Source organism: Salmo trutta, chromosome 36 (assembly GCF_901001165.1).
Source record: "Salmo trutta chromosome 36, fSalTru1.1, whole genome shotgun sequence".
Classification (NCBI taxonomy): domain Eukaryota; kingdom Metazoa; phylum Chordata; class Actinopteri; order Salmoniformes; family Salmonidae; genus Salmo; species Salmo trutta.
The window spans coordinates 40812922-40832211 of NC_042992.1; the positions used below are offsets into that span (position 1 = coordinate 40812922).

General features: G+C 44.0%; 1 pseudogene; it reads left to right on the forward strand.

The window, feature by feature from the left end:
* The first annotated feature begins 5821 nt into the window (after positions 1-5821).
* LOC115176146 (free fatty acid receptor 3-like) lies at positions 5822-8752 on the forward strand (annotated as a pseudogene).
* The last annotated feature ends 10538 nt before the right edge of the window (positions 8753-19290 follow it).

Consider the following 19290-nt stretch of genomic DNA (forward strand, 5'->3'; position numbering starts at 1 on the left):
TCGAAGGAATTGTACGTAGAGCTCCGAGACAGGATTGTGTCGAGGCACAGATCTGGGGAAGGGTAGCAAAACAATTCTGCAGCATTGAAGGTCCCCAAGAACACAGTGGCCCCCATAATTCTTAAATGGAAGAAGTTTGGAACCAGCTTTTCCTAGAGCTGTCCACCTGGCCAACTGAGCAATTGGGGAGAAGGGCCATGGTCAGGTAGGTGACCAATAACCTGATGGTCACTCTGGCAGAGCCAGAGTTCCTCTGTGGAGATGGGAGAACCTTCCAGAAGGACAACCATCTATGCAGCACTCCATCAATCAGGCCTTTATGGTAGAGTGGCCAGATGGAAGCCACTCCTCTGTAAAAGGTACATGACAGCCCACTTGGATTTTGTCTAAAGGCACCTAAAGGACTCAGACCATGAGAAACAAGATTCTCTGGTCTGACGAAACCAAGATTTGACACTTTAACCTGAATGCCAAGCATCACATCTGGAGGAAACCTGGCACAATCCCTACAGTGAAGCATGGCGGTGGCAGCATCATGCTGTGGGGATGTTTTTCAGAGGCAGGGACTGGGAGACTACTCAAGACTGAAGGAAATATGAACGGAGCAAAGTACAGAGAGATCCTTAATGAAAACCTGCTCCATAGCATTCAGGACCTCAGACAGGACAACGACACTAAGCACACAGCCAACAAAACGCGGGAGTGGCTTCAGGACAAGTCTCTGAATGTCTTTGAGTGGCCCAGCCAGAGCCCAGACTTGAACCTGATCGAACATCTCTGGAGAGACCTGAAAATAGCTGTGCAGCGACGCTCCCCATCCAACCTGACAGAACTTGAGAGGATCTGTCGAGAAGAATGGGAGAAACTCTCCAAACACAGTTGTGCCAAGCTTGTAGAATCGTATCCATGAAGACTTGAGGCTGTAATCGCTGTCAAAGGTGTTTCAACAAAGTACTGAGTAAAGGGTCTGAATACATATGTAAATGTATGTCTTAGTGTTTTATTTTTGATAAATTAGCATAATTGTCTAAAAACCTGTTATTGCTTTGTCATTATGGGGTATTGTGTGTAGATGGATGTGGGAAATAAATTATTTAATTTTAAAATAAGACTAAGGTAACAAAATGTTGAAAAAGTGAAGTGGTCTGAATACTTTCCGAATGCACTGTAGGTATATAGGGCATAGGGTGCCATTTGTGATGTAGCCCAAAATAGGTTGTTTTGATACAGAGTCCTGGGCTTGGTGGTTATTAGGCCGTGACCTTTGTCTCATACTAGGAGGTAGCTTGATAAAAACAAGGTAATTACGCACAGGAAAGAGAATCATTAATAATAATCCTCGCAAACTACCTGTCGTAATTTTTCCAAATGTGCTTATGTCAGATAGTATGTTTTCAAGAGGAGGAAGGAGACAGATATTTCTAAGAATCTTTTTTTCATAATATTAGTTTTTTCATACAGTTGAAGTCGGAAGTTTACATATACTTAGGGTGGAGTCATCAAAACTAGTTTTTAAACCACTCCACGATTTTCTTGTTAACAAACTATAGCTTTGGCAAGTTGGTTAGGACATCTACTTCGATTTTTCCAACAACTGTTTACAGACAGATTATTTCAATTATAGTTCACTGTATCACAATTCCAGTGGGTCAGAAGTTTACATACACTAAGTTGACTGTGCTTTTAAACAGCTTGGAAAATTCCAGAAAAATATGGCATGGCTTTAGAAGCTTCTGATAGGCTAATTGACATAATTTGAGTCAATTGGAGGTGTACCTGTGGATGTATTTCAAGGCCTACCTTCAAACTCAGTGCCTCTTTGCTTGACATCATGGGAAAATCAAAAGAAATCAGCCAAGACCTCAGAATTTTTTTTCCCAAATGCCTGAAGGTACCACGTTCATCTGTACAAACAATAGTACGCAAGTATAAACACCATGGGACCACGCAGCCATCATACCGCTCAGGAAGGAGACGCGTTCTGTCTCCTAGAGATGAACATACTTTGGTGCGAAAAGTGCAAATCAATCCCAGAACAACAGCAAAGGACCTTGTGAAGATGCTGGAGGAAACACGTACAAAAGTATCTATATCCACAGTAAAACGAGTCCTATATCGACATAACCTGAACAGCCGCTCAGCAAGGAAGAAGCCACTGCTCCAAAACCGCCATAAAAAAGCCAGACTACGGTTTGTAACTGCACATGGGGATAAAGATAGTACTTTTTGGAAAAATGTTCTCTAGTCTGATGAAACAAAAATAGAACTGTTTGGCCATAATGACCATCGTTATGTGGAAGGAAGAAGGGGAGGCTTGCAAGCCAAAGAACACCATCCCAACAGTGAAGCGCGGGGGTGGAAGCATCATGTTGTGGGGGTGCTTTGCTGCAGGAGGGATTGGTGCCCTTCACAAAATAGATGGCATCATGAGGATGGAAAATTATGTGGATATATTGAAGCAACATCTCAAGACATCAGTCAGGAAGTTAAAGCTTGGTCGCAAATGAGTCTTCCAAATGGACAATGCCCCAAGCATACTTCCAAAGTTGTGGCAAAATGGCTTAAGGACAACAAAGTCAAGGTATTGGAGTGGCCATCAAAAAATCCTGACCTCAATCCTATAGAAAATTTGTGGGCAGAACTTTTTCAACAGTCTTGAAAGAGTTCCCACATATGCTGAGCACTTGTTGGCTGCTTTTCCTTCACTCTGCGGTCCGACTCATCCCAAACAATCTGAATTTGGTTGAGGTCAGGGGATTGTAGAGGCCAGGTCATCTGATTCCGTCACTCTCCTTCTTGGTAAAATAGCACTTACACAGCCTGGAGGTGAGTTGGGTCATTGTCCTGTTGAAAAACAAATTATAGTCCCACTAAGCCCAAACCAGATGGGATGGTGTATCGCTGCAGAATGCTGTGGAGCCATGCTGGTTAAGTGTGCTTTGAATTCCAAATAAATTACAGACAGTGTCACCAGCAAAGCACCCCCACACCATAACACCTCCTCCTCCATGCTTCACGGTGGGAAATACACATGCGGAGATCATCCGTTCCCCCACATTACGTCTCATAAAGACAAAGCGATTGGAACCAAAAATCTCAAATTTGAACTCCAGACCAAAGGACAAATTTCCACTGCTCGTGTTTCTTGGCCCAAGCAAGTCTCTTCTTCTTATTGGTGTCCTTTAGTAGTGGTTTCTTTGCAGCAATTCGACTATGAAGTCCTGATTCACACAGTCTCCTCTGAACAGTTGTTGTTAAGATGTGTCTGTTACTTGAACTCTATGAACCATTTATTTGGGCTACAATTTCTGAGGCTGTTAACTCTAATTAACTCATCCTGTGCTTTCATCAAGGCAAAGTGTGGCTATTTGAAGAATCTCAAATATTAAATATAATTTGATTTAATAATTTTTTTGGTTACTACATGATTACATATGTGTTATTTCATGGTTTTGTTGTCTTCACTATTATTCTACAATGTAGAAAATAGTACAAATAAAGAAAAACCCTTGAAATAGTAGGTGTACAAACCTTTGACTGGTACTGTAAATCACGAGGCTCATTTGAATTTGTCAACAACAACAGAGTGATCAAATTAAGATACTATATCTGTACACATACATCAACACATACAATTAACAGATCACATTGCACACATCACACTGCACATATCATACTGCACCCTGCATAGATATGGTTTAGTTTTTTTAAGTAAAATGGACTTCCTCTGCTTTCTATCACACCTGTGTGTGTGTCAATGTGTCAGTGATGTAGAAACCAAACCTACAGCAATTATATATTCTTCTTTGCATTTCATTGAATAAAGGAAATAAAGGCTAATCTAAATACCAATTCAGAGATTAAAGCTACCTCAAATTGACAAGTAAAACTTAAAAGGCAGACATATATTAAGCTTAGTCCTGGACTAAAAATATATTTAAATGGAGATTCTCCATTGACCCTGCTTTCTAGTCCAGAACTAGGCTTTAATCTGTGTCTGGGAAACTGTCCCATGGTGATCTTACACATGGAGGAATAAATGTAATACTTGTAGATAAGGGTAGCTGTTTTTTCAGGTTTCTCTCTTTGAACAAAGCTGCAGACTGAGGGGGGGTATTGTTTTTGTAATGATAGAACTCACAAGTCATCCTCTATTTTCTCACATATCACTCACATATCAAATCAAATCAAATCAAATTTATTTATATAGCCCTTCGTACATCAGCTGAAATCTCAAAGTGCTGTACAGAAACCCAGCCTAAAACCCCAAACAGCAAGCAATGCATGTGAAAGAAGCACGGTGGCTGGGAAAAACTCCCTAGGAAAAACTCCTGAGAAAGGCCAAAAACCTAGGAAGAAACCTAGAGAGGAACCAGGCTATGAGGGGTGGCCAGTCCTCTTCTGGCTGTGCCGGGTGGATATTATAACAGAACATGGTCAAGATGTTAAAATGTTCGTAAATGACCAGCATGGTCAAATAATAATAATCATAGTAATTGTCGAGGGTGCAACAAGCACGTCCGGTGAACAGGTCAGGGTTCCGTAGCCGCAGGCAGAACAGTTGAAACTGGAGCAGCAGCATGGCCAGGTGGACTGGGGACAGCAAGGAGTCATCATGCCAGGTAGTCCTCAGGCATGGTCCTAGGGCTCAGGTCCTCCGAGAGAAAGAAAGAAAGAGAGAAAGAGAGAATTAGAGAGAGCATATTTACATTCACACAGGACACCGGATAAGACAAGAGAATACTCCAGATGTAACAGACTGACCCTAGCCCCCCGACACATAAACTACTGCAGCATAAATACTGGAGGCTGAGACAGGAGGGATCAGAAGACACTGTGGCCCCATCCGATGATACCCCCGGACAAGTCATCCTCTTCTCATCGAAGATATTACATTTTGTTGCACACACAACCATCCAACCTCTCTCTAATCTTCTTTCTCATTAAGAATAATTTACATCACTTACACTATCAAGGCACAAGGCAAAACCCAAATGCAGACACAGGAGGCAGATGGTTGGAGTCGTACACTGTTTATTAATCCAAAGGGGTAAGCAAGAGAATGGTCGTGGACAGGCAAAAAGGTCAAAACCAGATCAGAGTCCAGGAGGTACAGAGTGGCAGACAGGCTCGTGGTCAAGGTAGGCAGAATGGTCAGGCAGGTGGGTACAATGCCAAAAACAGGCAAGGGTCAAAACCGGGAGGACTAGAAAAGGAGAATACAAAAAGCAGGAGAACGGGAAAAACCACTGGTTGACTTGAAAACATACAAGACAAACTGGCACAGAGAGACAGGAAATACAGGGATAAATACACTGGAGAAAACAAGCGACACCTGGAGGGGGTGGAGACGATCACGAGGACAAGTGAAACTGATCAGGGTGTGCCTGACCCTCAAGTTCATTTAGAGTTTCCAATCAGCTACAAGCTGTACCGGCAGGGCTGCATCTCCTACTTCATCACCTGAGTTGCACCTGAGTCTGGGCCTGGTGGCAGAAGGCGGGGCGGCTTTGTGTCCACCTCCAGCCGTAACGCATCAGTCTGCTTTGAGAACTTTATCCAGGACCAGCAAGACCTGCTGCTGCTGCTGCGCTTGGAGATGGCACTCCTCCTCTTCCGGCTGCCACTGGTCGTGACCACCTGCATGCTACGCAGTGTGGCTCTGGTGTGGCGGTCCTGCTTGCCCACCATAGGAAAGAGTCGCAACCTGGCCACAGCCATCTCCATGCTGGCTGTGTTTGTGGTGTGCTACACACCCTACAACACCTCACACATCGTGGGCTTTGTGCTGCAGGAGAAAGTCCACTAGAGGACTGAGGCCATGCTGTCCAGCGCCTGTAACGTCTTCCTGGAGCCTGTGGTCATGCTGATGCGGTCCCCGGCAACGCCCCACGACCTCATGGGAAGGCTCTGTGGAAGGCCCAGCAGATACACCCAGACAGAAGGGTGCCATCGCCATGGTAGCAACACCATCACATGGGACCCTCTGGCAAATGTGAGGGAACATTTCCAAGTTAAATCAGGAATAATCTGCACAAACAAGACATGCAAGATGTGGGAGTGGAACTCCAAAGGGAAATAGTTTAGGACAAAATTATACTCTTTGCTTTCAATGCTATGAAATCTTTAGAAAGCTCTTGATAACAAACCACAGTGATCATATGAAGAACCTTTGTTGCTTATGAACTGAGAGGCGGAAAGATTTTTACAGGTGGAAAGGACATTTACCAAAAGTTATGTGAGATGAGCCAGTGACGAGCCCTCTAATGTGATGGTCTGGTCTGGATTGTGCCACCAAGAGTGAGGGCAGGAAGACTATATCAGCTGAGTGACTAATTACAATGGAGACGTTGTTTAAAAAGCCAGATTCATAAAAATAGTTTGAATGTATTCCGGTATATTTTTCTATTTACTGTAAGAAACTGGGTATCTTTCTGTATCTCAATAAAGTATGGTGATAGTTTTTGATAGAGATGCCCTGTCAATTCTCTGTCCAAACATACTGGAGATAATTGATCAAAGGGCAAGTGGTATTGAACAGATCAATGTAAATAGAACCATCATTTATTGACTGATATTTACAGCATCAAACGTTACTGACCAGCTTACACTGGGAGATTTAAGGATTTTACAAAGATGACTGTGAAATGCACTATTTAATTCTGATCTGAAACTCTAGTGAACATAAACTTAATCAGAAATATGTCCTCATTGTGCATCTGACAGTCTCAGAATCAACTTTATACTCTAACCTGAAACTGTTATGACTATATGAATGTTTCTCTAATCTCTAAATGTGATTCAACTGAACATGACTTGTTTTCTGGAACCTGCTTCTAATTGAGGATTTGACTTTGTAATATTTACATTTAAATCACTACATTCCTTGTGCAAGAAAAATGTCTGAATAAAAAAATATTGTGTTGTGTATATGTTTTCTGAATCCAAAGTGCCTGGGGGTTGCTTTTGAAGGATACATTCCAATTTTAAAAGATTCTGAACTATAAATAAGTTGATTAATTCAAAGTGATAGTGTTTAGTGCTTCAGTTCCATTAAAGTATCTATACTATTATATTAGTAGGCCTAATTGAGAATACTTAAAGAGATAAGACACTGAATAGCTGATAAAATATTATAAGCTTTCAGTGAAAGTCCCTCAAACTGTTGATATAATTTCATAATTTTCCTTTTAGTAACTTTCTCATCATAGGTACATCCTAATGTGAGTATAAAAAAGTTGAGGCCAGTTGAAGTGCATGTATGGTAAGAAGTGAAGAAAACAACATTTTTGGTGAGTAAATTTACTTTAATAATTGATGACTGTTATTTGAAAGAGTACCATCAATGAGGGATGTTTTAGCAAATGCAACATGGTTCACAGTCCTTATCCGTAGCCATTATCCATTTCCTTTGTACAGGTGTTCCTGAAAATATTCTTCAAACACTTCAATAAAAATAAAAAAAAGTAGCAGAACTGTGTAATTATAAATCTACCATATAATATCTTAGTATGGGGTCATGACAGGAAGTGAATGAGACAGCAATATCAGCTGAGATGTTAGTTGAATAATTCCATTTAGATAACTGTCTCCCAATAGTTTGGCTTTCAAACGTCAGGATATCATTATGCTCTCCTCTCTCTTGTAATGACTGCAGCGCTAACAGTATCTGCCAATATAATGACAGCAGATCACATTCCATGCGGCTTTGCACTGTTCGTCTACATCACCACCTTCCAGATCGAGGTACCTGCCAAAACCCATCGACACTCTGCTACCCAACCTGACCATCTCATCTTCCTCGCCTTCCTGCCCTTCAAGATGAAGGAGGCTGTTGATTATTTGAACTGGACCCTCCCTTACTTCCTGTGTCCAGTCACTGGCTACCTGTTCTTCTCCACTATCTATAACAGCACTCTCCTCCTGACCCCGGCAAGTGTGGAGCACTTCCTCAGTGTGGCGTATCCCATAAGATTTACAGCACCAGGTAGGGTTGTCCACACAGCGGGCCTGTGTAGTGTTCTGGATCCTTTCCCTTGTCCACTGCAGACGCCAACAACACAACACAACCTGCTATGGGAATTTCACAGATGTCCAGCTTATTACCTATCTGCCGGTACATTTAGAAACATCCCTGGTTCTCTTTTTTATTTATTTAACCTTTATTTAACTAGGCAAGTCAGATAAGAACACATTTTTATTTACAATGACAGCCTACCCTGGCCAAACCCTAATCCGGACGACGCTGTGCCAATTGCGAGCCATCCTATGGGACTCCCAATCACGTTGGTTGTGATACAACCTGGAATCAAACCAGGGTCTGTAGTGACGCCTCTAGCACTGAGATGCAGTGCCTTAGACCGCTGCGCCACTCGGGAGCTCTTCTGTGTCCCCTTCCTGATCAGCACCTTCTGCTACGTCAACTTCATCCATATCCTGTCTCGGTTGCCCAACATCGGCCAGAAACCGGCGCCTGTGTGCCATCGGGCTGGCGTTGAGGACTCTGATGGTTTTTGCCTTCTTCTTTGGGCCATACAACATGCCCCATGTAGTGGAGATCATGCAGAAAAAAGTCCCTATTTGGCACAACAAGGCCATCCTGCTCACCACCTTCAATGCCTGTCTGGACCCCATCGTTTTCTACTCCTCAGCTGTTAGGAGCAGCCTCTACCTGAAGAGAATCAAGGCTAAGCTCAATCCGGATGCTGGAGTGAGTAGTCGGGCTGCACCTCGCTCCGCGGGTAATATTACATTTCATTACATTACATTGGAACGATTTGATTAGTGTATTGTTAGCTAGCTACATAGTTGTCGCTGCTGTCTTTGTATCAAGGAAAAAGGTGTAGCTCTGAGGAACTAACAAAAACGTTCGTTCGCGCCGTTTTCGAAACGGCGTCAACACCATAACACCACAGCTAGCTAGCCAACTTTACCAATTAGCAGTACTGTAGAAACTATATACATTACAACGGAACGATTTGACTAGTGTAATGTTAGCTAGCTACATAGTTGTCTTTGTATCAAGATAAAGGCGTAGTACAGAGTAACTATCAAGGTTAGCTAGCCAGCTACATTTTCTAACATAGTCAACAACGCGCCCACTGCTAGCTAGCTAACCCTACCAGCTAGCTGTATCATTTTTAGTCAATAAGATTTTTACAACATAAGCTTAACTTTCTGAACATTCGAGATGTGTAGTCCACTTGTGTAGCTAGCAGGACTGACTTTGTTTTAGCTAGCCAACGTTTAATTACTCCTGCGTTATGAACTAGACACGGACACGAATGATCCATTGGTAGCTTGTTGTTACCAAGTATTGGTGCTAACCGTGTGTTATAGGATGCTAGCATGCTAGTTAGCTACAGCGTCATAGGACACGGTGCACTACGTGGGTTTTCACGGAAGAATATTGTACCAAGTTATCTAATAAACTAGGTTTGAGCCTATTCCTGGAAACATTGAACCACTGTAGTTTACATAAATTGTATTTCTAGTGGTAGCTAGAAAAGTTATATTTTAGCGTTTTAGTGTTTCAGTGAATTGTTAGTGAGGGAGGCCCTGCTCTCTCGCTTCCCCAGTTGTTTAGTTAATTTTCATGCCAATCTCCTTTGCATTAGCGTAGCCTCTCCTGTAGCCTATCAACTATGTGTCGGTCTATCCCTGTTCTCTCCTCTCTGCACAGGCCTTACAAACGCTTCACATCGCGTGGCCGCTGCCACTCTAACCTGGTAGTCCCAGCGCGCACGACCCACGTGGAGTTCCAGGTCTCCGGCAGCCTCTGGAACTGCCGGTCTGCGGCCAACAAGGCAGAGTTCATCTCAGCCTATGCTACCCTCCAGTCCCTCGACTTCTTGGCGCTGACGGAAACATGGATTACCACAGAAAACACTGCTACTCCTACTGCTCTCTCCTCGTCTGACCACGTGTTCTTGTACACCCCGAGAGCATCTGGTCAGCGGGGTGGTGGCACTGGAATCCTCATCTCTCCCAAGTGTACCTTCTCTCTTTCTCCCCTGACCCATCTGTCTATCTCCGCCTTTGAATTCCATGCTGTCACAATCACTAGCCCATTCAAGCTTAACAACCTTACCATGTATCGCCCTCCAGGTTCCCTTGGAGAGTTCATCAATGAGCTTGAATCCTTGATAAGTTCCTTTCCTGAGGATGGCTCACCCCTCACAGTTCTGGGTGACTTTAACCTCCCTACGTCTACCTTTGACTCATTTCTCTCTGCCTCCTTCTTTCCACTCCTTTCCTCTTTTGACCTCACCCTCTCACCGTCCCCCCCTACTCACAAGGCAGGCAATACGCTTGACCGCATCTTCACTAGATGCTGTTCTTCTACTAATCTCACTGCAACTCCCCTCCAAGTCTCCGATCACTACCTTGTATCCTTTTCCCTCTCGCTCTCCTCCAACACTACTGACTCTGCCCCTACTCAGATGGTATTGCGCCGTCGCAACCTTCGCTCTCTCTCCCTCCTGCTACTCTCTCCTCTTCCATCCTATCATCTCTTCCCTCTGCTCAATCCTTCTCCAACCAATCTCCTGATTCTGCCTCCTCAACCCTCCTCTCCTCCCTTTCTGCATCCTTTGACTCTCTATGTCCCCTATCCTCCCGACCGGCTCGGTCCTCCCCTCCTGCTCCGTGGCTTGACGACTCATTGCGAGCTCACAGAACAGGGCTCCGGGCAGCCGAGCGGAAATGGAGGAAAACTAGCCTCCCTGCGGACCTGGCATCTTTTCACTCCCTCCTCTCTACATTTTCCACCCCTGTTTCTGCTGCTAAAGCCACTTTCTACCACACTAACTTCCAAGCATCTGCCTCTAACCCTAAGAAGCTCTTTGCCACCTTCTCCTCCCTCCTGAATCCTCCCCCCCCCCCTCTCTGCGGATTACTTCGTCAACCACTTTGAAAAGAAGGTCGACGACATCCGATCCTCGTTTGTTAAGTCAAACAACACCGCTGGTCCTGCTCACATTGCCCTACCCTATGCTTTGACCTCTTTCTCCCCTCTCTCTCCAGATGAAATCTTGCGTCTTGTGACGGCCGGCCGCCCACCAACCTGCCCGCTTGACCCTATCCCCTCCTCTCTTCTCCAGACCATTTCCGGAGACCTTCTCCCTTACCTCACCTCGCTCATCAACTCATCCTTGACCACTGGCTACGTCCCTTCCGTCTTCAAGAGAGCGAGAGTTGCACCCCTTCTCAAAAAACCTACACTCGATCCCTCCGATGTCAACAACTACAGACCAGTATCCCTTCTTTCTTTTCTCTCAAACTCTTGAAAGTGCCGTCCTTGGCCAGCTCTCCTGCTATCTCTCTCAGAATGACCTTCTTGATCCAAATCAGTCAGGTTTCAAGGCTGGTCATTCAACTGAGACTGCTCTTCTCTGTGTCACGGAGGCTCTCCGCACTGCTAAAGCTAACTCTCTCTCCTCTGCTTTCATCCTTCTAGACCTATCTGCTGCCTTTGATACTGTGAACCATCAGATCCTCCTCTCCACCCTCTCCGAGTTGGGTATCTCCGGCGAGGCTCACTCTTGGATTGCGTCCTACCTGACAGGTCGCTCCTACCAGGTGGCGTGGCGAGAATCCGTCTCCGCACCACGTGCTCTCACCACTGGTGTCCCCCAGGGCTCAGTTCTAGGCCCTCTCCTATTCTCGCTATACACCTCTCTCCTATCATTGCTACGCAGACGACACACAATTAATCTTCTCCTTTCCCCCTTCTGATAACCAGGTGGCGAATCGCATCTCTGCATGTCTGGCAGACATTTCAGTGTGGATGATGGATCACCACCTCAAGCTGAACCTCGGCAAGACGGAGCTGCTCTTCCTCCCGGGGAAGGACTGCCCTTTCCATGATCTCGCCATCACGGTGGACAACTCCATTGTGTCCTCCTCCCAGAGTGCTAAGAGCCTCGGCGTGACCCTGGACAACACCCTGTCGTTCTCCGCTAACATCAAGGCGGTGACCCGATCCTGTAGGTTCATGCTATACAACATTCGTAGAGTACGACCCTGCCTTACACAGGAAGCGGCGCAGGTCCTAATCCAAGCACTTGTCATCTCCCGTCTGGATTACTGCAACTCCCTGTTGGCGGGGCTCCCTGCCTGTGCCATTAAACCCCTACAACTCATCAAGAACGCCGCAGCCCGTCTGGTGTTCAACCTTCCCAAGTTGTATCACATCACCCTGCTCCTCCACACACTCCACTGGCTTCCAGTTGAAGCTCGCATCTGCTACAAGACCATGGTGCTTGCCTACCGAGCTGTGAGGGGAACGGCACCTCCGTACCTTCAGGCTCTGATCAGGCCCTACACCCAAACAAGGGCACTGCGCTCATCCACCTCTGGCCTGCTGGCCCCCCTACCTCTGCGGAAGCACAGTCTGGCACCCCAATGTTGGAACAAGCTCCCTCACGACGTCAGGACAGCGGAGTCAATCACCACCTTCCGTAGACACCTGAAACCCCACCTCTTTAAGGAATACCTGGGATAGGATAAAGTAATCCTTCTAACCCCCCCCCCCAAAAAAAGATATAGATGTACTATTGTAAAGTGGTTGTTCCACTGGATATCATAAGGTGAATGCACCAATTTGTAAGTCGCTCTGGATAAGAGTGTCTGCTAAATGACGTAAATGTAAAAATGTAAATGAAGGCCACAGCCGTCCATGCTGGTAATACACCAGACCCTATGAACTCCACCCACTCGTCCAGCCAGAGGTTTGGCGCTGCCGCTGCAAAGGGGACAAATGACACCTCACAGTAAATCATTGTACAGTAAATCCATCTGTACAATGTAAACATGAAGCATTGACATGTGTATTTTCACAATGTGATATAGAATTCTGATATCATTATTCATATCAAATGTATTTATAAAGCCCTTCTTACATCAGCTGATATTTCATAGTGCTGTACAGAAACCCAGCCTAAAACCCCAAACAGCAAGCAATGCAGCTGTAGAAGCACGGTGGCTAGCAAAAACTCCCTGGAAAGGCTGGAATCTAGGAAGAAACCTAGAGAGGAACCAGGCTATGAGGGGTGGCCAGTCCTCTTCTGGCTGTGCCGGGTGGAGATTATAGCAGAACATGGCCAAGATGTTCAAATGTTCATAGATGACCAGCAGTGTCAAATAATAATAATCACACTGGTTGTCAATGGTGCAACAGGTCAGCACCTCAGGAGTAAATGTCAGTTGGCTTTTCATAGCCGATCATTCAGAGTATTTCTACCGCTCCTGCTGTCTCTAGAGAGTTGAAAACAGCAGGTCTGGGACAGGTAGCACGTCCGGTGAACAGGTCATGGTTCCATAGCCGCAGGTAGAACAGTTGAAACTGGAGCAGCAGCATGGCCAGGTGGACTGGGGACAGCAAGGAGTCATCAGGCCAGGTAGTCCTGAGGCATGGTCCTAAGGCTCAGGTCCTGAGAGAGAGAGAGAGAGAGAGAGAGAGAGAGAGAGAGAGAGAGAGAGAGAGAGAGAGAGAGAGAGAGAGAGAGAGAGAGAGAGAGAGAGAGAGAGAGAGAGAGAGAGAGAGAGAGAGAGAGAATACTTAAATTCACACAGGACACCGGATAAGACAGGAGAAGTACTCCAGATATAACAGACTGACCTTAGCCCCCCGACACATAAACTACTGCAGCATAAATACTGGAGGCTGAGACAGGAGGGGTCGGGAGACACTGTGGCCCCGTCCAACAATACCCCAAGACAGGGCCAAACAGGCAGGATATAACCCCACCCACTCTGCCAAAGCACAGCCCCCACACCACTAGAGGGATATTTTCAACCACCAACTTACCATGAGACAAGGCCGAGTATAGCCCACAAAGATCTCCGCCACGGCGCAATCCAAGGGGGGGCACCAACCCAGACAGGAAGATCACGTCAGTGACTCAACCCACTCAAGTGACGCACCCCTCCTAGGGACGGCATGGAAGAGCACCAGTAAGCCAGTGACTCAGCCCCTGTAATAGGGTTAGAGGCAGTGAATCCCAGTGGAGAGAGGGGAACCGGCCAGGCAGAGACAGCAAGGGCGGTTCGTTGCTCCAGTGCCTTTCCGTTCACCTTCACACTCCTGAGCCAGACTACACTCAATCATAGGACCTACTGAAGAGATGAGTCTTCAATAAAGACTTAAAGTTTTAGACTGAGTCTGCGTCTCTCACATGGGTAGGCCCTGCCTCCAGCTGTTTGCTTAGAAATTCTAGGGACAGATAGGAGGCCTGCGTCTTGTGACCGTAGCGTACGTGTAGGTATGTACGGCAGGACCAAATCGGAAAGATTTGTGTAGAGAGGCTAGCACTGGAGTAATATGATCACATTTTTTGGTTCTAGTCAAGATTCTAGCAGCTGTGTTTAGCACTAACTGAAGTTTATTTTGTGCTTTATCTGGGTAGCCAGAAAGTAGAGCATTGCAGTAGTCTAACCTAGAAGTGACAAAAGCATGGGTTAATTTTTCTGCATCATTTTTGGACAGAAAGTTTCAGATTTTTGCAATGTTACGTAGATGGAAAAAAGCTGTCCTTTAAACAGTCTTGACATGTTCGTCAAAAGAGAGATCAGGTTCCAGAGTAACGCCGAGGTCCTTCGGTTTTATTTGAGACGACTGTACAACCATCAAGATGAATTTTCAGATTCAACATAAGATCTCTTTGTTTCTTGGGACCTAGAACAAGCATCTCTGTTTTGTCCGAGTTTAAAAGTAGAACATTTGCAGCCATCCACTTCCTTATGTCTGAAACACAGGCTTCCAGCGAGGGCAATTTTGGGGCTTCACCATGTTTCATCGAAATGTACAGCTGTGTGTCATCTGCATAGCAGTGAAAGTTACATTATGTTTCCGAATGACATCACCAAGAGGTAAAATATATAGTGAAAACAAGTGGTCCTAAAACGGAACCTTGAGGAACACCGAAATTTACAGCTGATTTGTCAAAGGACAAACCATCCACAGAGACGAACTGATATCTTTCCGACAGATAAGATCTAAACCAGGCCAGAACTTGTCCATGTAGACCAATTTGGGTTTCCAATCTCTCCAAAAGAATGTGGTGATCGATGGTATCAAAAGCAGCACTAAGGTCTAGGAGCACGAGGACAGATGCAGAGCCTCGGTCTGACGCCATTAAAAGATAATTTACTACCTTCACAAGTGCAGTCTCAGTGCTTTGATGGGGTCTAAAACCAGACTGAAGCGTTTCGTATACATTGTTTATCTTCAGGAAGGGAGTGAGTTGCTGCGCGACAGCTTTTTCGAAACACTTTGATAGGGATGGGAGATTCAATATAGGCCGATAGTTTTTTATATTTTCTGGGTCAGGGCTTGGCTTTTCGAAGAGAGGCTTTATTACTGCCACTTTTAGTGAGTTTGGTACACATCCGGTGGATAGAGAGCCGTTTATTATGTTCAACAAGCACAGGAAGCAGCTCTTTCAGTAGTTTAGTTGGAATAGGGTCCCGTATGCAGCTTGAAGGTTTAGAGGCCATGATTATTTTCATCATTGTGTCAAGACATATAGTACTAAAACACTTGAGTGTATCCCTTGATCCTAGGTCCTGACAGAGTTGTGCAGTCTCAGGACAAATGAGCTTTGGAGGAATACACAGATTTAAAGAGGAGTCCGTAATTTGCTTTCTAATGATCATGATCTTTTACTCAAAGAAGTTCATGAATTTATCATTGCTGAAGTGAAAGCCATCCTCTCTTGGGGACTGCTGCTTTTTAGTTAGCTTTGCGACAGTATCAAAAATATATTTTGGATTGTTCTTATTTTCCTCAAGTTGGAAAAATAGGATGATCGAGCAGCAGTGAGGGCTCTTCGATACTGCAAGCTAGTCGGAAGACTTCCAGTTTGGTGTGGCGCCATTTCTGTTCCAATTTTCTGGAAGCTTGCTTCAGAGCTCGGGTATTTTCTGTATACCAGGGAGCTAGTTTCTTATGACAAATGTTTTTGGTTTTTAGGGGTGCGACTGCATCTAGGGTATTGCACAAGGTTAAATTGAGTTCCTCAGTTAGGAGGTTAACAGATTTTTGTACTCTGACATCCTTGGGTAAGTGGAGGGAGTCTGGAAGGGCATCTAGGAATCTTTGGGTTGTCCGAGAATTTATAGCACAACTTTTGATGATCCTTGGTTGGGGTCTGAGCATATCATTTGTTGTGATTGCAAACGTAATAAAATGGTGGTCCAATAGTCCAGGATTATGAGGAAAAACATTAATAAGATCCACAACATTCATTCCACGGGACAAAACTAGGTCCAGAGTATGACTGTGGCAGTGAGTAGGTCCGGAGACATGTTGGACAAAATCCACTGAGTTGATGATGGCTCCGAAAGCCTTTTGGAGTGGGTCTGTGGACTTTTCCATGTGAATATTAAAGTCACCAAAAATGTAAATATTATCTGCCATGACTACAAGGTCCGATAGGAATTCCGGGAACTCAGTGAGGAACGCTGTATATGGCCCAAGAGGCCTGTAAACAGTAGCTATAAAAAGTGATTGCGTAGGCTGCATAGATTTCATGACTAGAAGCTCAAAAGACAAAAACGTGGTTTTTGGTTTTTGTAAATTGAAGTTTGCTATCATAAATGTTAGCAACACCTCCGCCTTTGCGGGATGCGCAGGGGATATGGTCACTAGTGTAACCAGGAGGTGAGGCCTCATTTAACACTGTAAATTCATAAGGCTTAAGCCATGTTTCAGTCAGGCCAATCACATCAAGATTATGATCAGTGACATGGTCTCAATGGGGATAGCTGAGTTGACTACACTGACTGTGCTAGTGGCAGACTCCACTAAGCTGGCAGGCTGGCTAACAGCCTGGCCTGTACCCCATCTCATTGTGGAGCTAGGGGAGTTAGAGCCCTGTCTATGTTCGTAGATAAGATGAGAGTACCCCTCCAGCTAGGATGGAGTCCGTCACTCCTCAACAGGCCAGGCTTGGTCCTGTTTGTGGGTGAGTCCCAGAAAGAGGGCCAATTATCTACAAATTATCTTTTGGGAGGGGCAGAAAACAGTTTTCCACCAGCAATTGAGTTGTGAGACTGCTGTAGAGCTCATCACTCCCCCTAACTGGGAGGGGGCCAGAGACAATTACTCGATGCTGACACATCTTTCACATTTTTTCTTTTTTATTACAGGGAATAAAGCTACTTCCAATTTGTCTTTGTGGGTAATCTAATGCCATGCTTTTTGAGACTGTAAATGCCAGAATATCAATATGCAATTGTTTGCCAAATTATTACTTACATTTTTTAAAATAATTTCAGTGTCAGAAAAGTCATATTGTGGTCAATGCACTTGAATTTGCAGTATGTTGTCTATGCGATATCACACATGTAGTTTACTGTCATTTTTTCATGATCGGTTACTATTGCCAATAAACTCCTTATTAAGACTTATCATTATCCTTACCTAATGTTATTGCTTTTCTTGCCAGCTATCTTTTGGATTTCTCATCAAGTCATTAATGTCAGAACCAAATACACTGCTTATCAGTGTAGCTTTTACATGACCCTCAAGGGTGATCTTTTTACTTATTTCCGTTTTTAATATTGAATACCACCTTGTTGAGAAAGAGCTTGCAAGTAGCATTTCACTGTACTGTTTACACCTGCTGTATGCTGTTCACATAACCTAAATTAAATACAATTTTATTTCCAGACCTCTTAATGACTTGGGGGCCTAAGTTTCAAGTCAGCAAAGAACAATACCAAAACACACTTGTATGTATTGGTGTTTGTGTACGAGTTAAATGTGACATTGAAACCAAACATGTATGTAAGGGAGAGTGGGGTAAATTGAGCCACCCTTGTTTCTAGTAAACCATACACAAAATGATAATTTTACCAATAATTTAGGAAGACGTTTCATGGAGTCTGTGAAGGAATAAACATGGAAAAATGGTAAAGTTAGGTCCAAAAACAAGATTTTCACCAAGTCAAATTAATTTATTGTGTTAGAAGTTTCATAATGCTTGTATCTAAACCAAAGTAGATACTTTTAAGATTGTTCTGTACATCAGTTTGAGTCTCTATAATCTTAAACATGAGATCCTAAGCCTGGCATGAAAGTGCATCCTTTGTAGCTGTGTGGGCTAATATAGTCAAAATGTTTGCCTTGGGATAAGTTGAGGAAATGGTTGAGCCAATGGCAAGTTGAGAAAACGGAAGTGTTTTCTTTGCAAGGCATTATCGCTGGAATATGAGGTAAAAACAGGGCCTGGCCTATGTGAAACATGAAAAAAAAAGTACAGTGTTTGTTAAAATCAAATCAACTAAAACATTTCATTTTATTTGTCACATGCTTCGTAAAACAACAGGAAAATGCTTACTTATGGGCTCTTTCCAACAATGCAGAGATGTTTTTTAAAAATAACAGAAAGATATTAACTTGAGGAATAAATACACAATGAGTAACAATAACTTGGTACAATAACTTGGTACGGTAGCAGCACCGAGTTGATGTGCAGTGGTACGAGGTCATTGAGGTAGATATGTACATATAGATAGGCTTAACACCTGTGTTAAAAGATGCTTAAAATTATTAAAAGGCAAAAAGTGATTATGATTGTGTTGAATTGTGTTTTGGAATAAAGCTAGAAGGTTTAAAAAAGGTAGTGGTAGTATTTCAATCAGTACAGAAATGTGTAGGCGGCTTAACTAACCCTGTCCCGTGGCTTAACTTACCCCATACCCAGGGTAAATTGTGCCAAGAGGCCACAGGTATGTTTTCAAAACGTGTAATGTTCACAGTTTATTTCCATGCATACACAACATCCTGAAATACAGTATATGTAGATATATCTTTGTTAGAAAGAATACTATACTTCCTATTACGGAGTGATGCTGAATGTAAAAACTGTCTCAACTTACCCTCTAACAAATAGTAGACAGCCAATAGAATAAGGTAGAAGGGTGAGTTATGATTGGCAGGAGTTTTAAGGTCCTATAACTAGGCCCAAAGAGAGCTAGTGGAGAGGGAAAGAGTTCCTTTTTGGTTTGGATTTTGATACTTTGCATTTCGTGACTAATTTGCTCTCACTTTCCAACTCTTTGAACAAAACAACTTCCAACTCCCTAGACCAGGGTAAAACAGATTACTGTTTCATTTGATCTGATTGTCAGGTTACCATAATGTCTTAGTGGCCCTGGGATACTGAATAGGTGACTTTGAAGAAAATTGCGAAAGGGACTGTATCCTGTCTAATTATTGATACCTTAGGTTAGTATATTCAGAATGTTACGTTTGAGTATTCTAATGACAAACTCACCTCCATG